The following is a 3,502-nucleotide window of genomic DNA, read 5'->3' on the forward strand; positions in this document are numbered from 1 at the left end:
ATGGGCGCAAGGGCTGGTAAAACATTTCTGTGGTGTGAAGCAAACAACGGTCCGTCTGTCACTCCGCCTCAGATGTTTGGCCTGGGGGGGTATACGGATATAATAGTGGTACAAAAATCTGGACATTTTCACTCTTGTTCTCATTCCCTCTCTTCCCTTTCACTCTTTCTAGCTGCTTTAAAGCTATTATTTATATTTTAGGCATGATATTATCTTCAAACCTTGTCTATGTTCTGACTTTCCACGCTGATCTGCTGTATACTTTACACACTTAGAGTACAAATTGTTAAATTTCACTTGCTGATTTGATCAAATGCATTAAGTTGCACAGGTTTTACATCTGGGTTTGATGGTCTGAGACGTTCATAGCAACTAAAATGCTGGCCCTCATTCGGATGCTCCTCTAGAGGTGAAAGTATTTCATATTCTCTTCAGACTCCTTGCTTTATGGTGACAGTAACGTTGACGAAACCATGCGAATACACTGATAATTGTCTCATTGCATGTGTCCGAACACACACCTTACACGTGGCTTTTGAGTAAACACTATGTACAATGATAGTGACATATTTATACTTGTTTAGGATGTTGAAACTTCCTTTTTTCCCTGCAAACAGTTGGAAGGCATAGTACTGACACCCAGCGCAAGTCACCACCTTGCACCTTTCTGCCTTCAAATGAAAACAGCAGAAAAAAAACGCTGTATATATAAAATGTCCTGATAGTTGTGTATTTCCAAAATGTCATATGGATTGATTCAACACCGGCATTACAATTTTAATCAGTGGTGTAGAACCAGGTGTTAAAACGCATGCGGCAGCCCTCCAGGCCATAAGAAATTGGACAAGGCACCAGGAAATTGTCTCTCCTCCAGAAACAAGTGTTTTGTGATTGTTTACCCCATGTCTTTAAATTGCATTTCTTCCTTTTTAATTTAAGCACCCCAGCTATGGGATTGAAGGAAGGAAAGAGAGAGGAAAAGGGGTTGTAGGAGAAATAGGGGAAACCTTTTCCACTATTTTTTTCCCCCCTTTTTTTCTATCTCTCCATCCTTTCCAGTATTAACCCTGTCTGATGTGATTCCTGTCAAATGCAAATGTCACGACCTGATATGGTCAGCCCACAGGGCACTTTGACTACATGCTAGTCCACACCCAAATTAAAATATGAAGTGGAATGGTGTGTGTTTGTGCGCCTGAAAAATGTGCATGCGGCACGATTGTGCACGACTGCCTGTCCTTGACACTCTTGCAATTGCAAAAACCGGAGAACAAGGAGAAATCAGGTGTCATAAAATAAAGTACAGCCTCCCACATACAGCGCTGTTTCTCACACTATGCTTGACTACCTATATGAACATGTAGTTCAATCAATAGGTTTGCAAACGGGGAACTTTGAAAACTGCTGCGCACACACAATTCAGTTTAGAGAGTTCAGCACTGTGGTAAAGACGAATGATGCTTTTAGTTCTCACTATAGTACATTGCATTTGTATCAGCTTTTGCTCTCAAGAGTTCATTTATCTCCAAAAGGCTGTGATTTTATGTTATCTTACTGAACAACAGTACTTCAAACAATTGCTATTTCATCCCAATAAAGGTATTTCCAAGGCACACGCAGGTCCCATCTGTCATATACTAAAAGGTTTAGCTGCATAACTTAAGTTGTGTCTGATGGTTTATTATTTATGTGCCTTAAATAGTCAGCAGATTTTTTTTTTCTTTTTTTGTGCATGTGCTTTTGCTTTAGTAGAAACATAATATATTTGCATGACATCTATGGCTGCTAATAAGGAGACAGTGGCTTCTATTTTATCTTGAACAAAAGAAGTGGTGATGTCTGTGACAACATTTACTTTGGAGCTCTTCATGTTGCAAAAACAATGTACTGTGAAGTGTATGGACCACAACAGCAGTTTCTGTTTGGACACACAAGAACGCGTGCACACATATTGAGTGGGTGTGATGTTGAATCACAGCACTTCTGAAAGCACTGTGAGCTTTTCGCCACTAGAGGGAACTGTATTATCAGTTATCAACAACCACTGGCAGAGAGCAGGCACAAATATGCTAAATAGGATTAACAAGCATCTCAAAATGTGTAGGCCCTGGGTGTGAATCAATAATTTAGGACAAAAATTAATTAGTATTAATGTGGCTTACATAATATACATATTTTCAAATAGATACAGAATTTCTCGATGGATAACACACACACACACGCACACACACATACACACAATACTCACGTGGACACACTTTCCCTTGGCTGTCCAATAATAAACACCAATTCTTCTGACTCCCACTCTTCTGCTACATGAAGAGCTGGACACCAGCTCTAGTTCGCTAATAATAGGTATAACCTTTACTTTGTTCTAAGCAAAACAGACACACAGTACTGCCTCCCCATTAGATAGATAGATAGATAGATAGATAGATAGATAGATAGATAGATAGATAGATAGATAGATAGATAGATAGATAGATAGAAAAAAATGACAACAGACCCTATCCATATGATGTAAGATAATCAAACATACTGCCGAGCTAAATTATTTTGCTTATTTGCTTATTATTTTGTCTGCTGACACAGTGAGCAGCTGGTCTCTCTACAGCTGGATCTTTATCCATTTAGTAGTCATTTATATTTAGCACTTTTTTTTTGTTGGTATATATATTAAACTTCACGATTACTCGAAGTTTGACCACATCCTCCTTTTACTTCTCTCTCTCACACACACACACTGAACTTGTGACATTAATTTGTGGTTAGATCACAGTTTGTACCAACAGCTTCTTTTCTTGCTGTCAGATCTCAGAAATGAGTGACGGAAACACGGTTAGCTACATGCATTAGATATATTCCAAAAAAAAAAAAAAAATCCTATTCCATCTTTCATTGTTGCATGGATGAAATATGTCCTTGCATGACTTCTCTCATTATTATGTGCTACAATGTGGGGCAGTTCAAACGAACACTAAAATGTTTGTTAACATTGCTGAGTATTTATTGGGAATACAACTTAAAATATTCTAGATTAAAATGCATTGTTGAATTATATATGCTATTAGGCCTATGTTCTATTTTCCATTTAAGTTTAATATGACCGAAATTCACAATTTTACAGTTTAGCACTCAAGATTTTTTTTGTGCATGTTGTTAACAACATCTGCTTAATGCAACACAAAACAGCAAATGCTAATTTAAGGCTTAGATTAAAATAATTTGGGTAGTTTTGATTCACTTCACTTTATTGATGGTGTCAAAATATTTAAATATTCACATGTTTATTGTAGGGCTCTTCTGTGTACAATTGCTATATTTCCCCCATGTCTCGGCTCGGCCAATGATAGAAAAGTATTGCAAATTTACGCTAAAATGTGAAATTACGACGTTTGGGGTCGTTTTGAAGGCAGCATCGCATCGTGCGAGGGACAATGCATGGATATGGACAAGAAAGATGGTCGTGCGCATGCGCCGTGGCGGAGGAGAGGAATCGTGG

This window comes from Stegastes partitus, unplaced genomic scaffold, assembly GCF_000690725.1.
Source record: "Stegastes partitus isolate 25-593 unplaced genomic scaffold, Stegastes_partitus-1.0.2 Scaffold440, whole genome shotgun sequence".
Taxonomy (NCBI): domain Eukaryota; kingdom Metazoa; phylum Chordata; class Actinopteri; family Pomacentridae; genus Stegastes; species Stegastes partitus.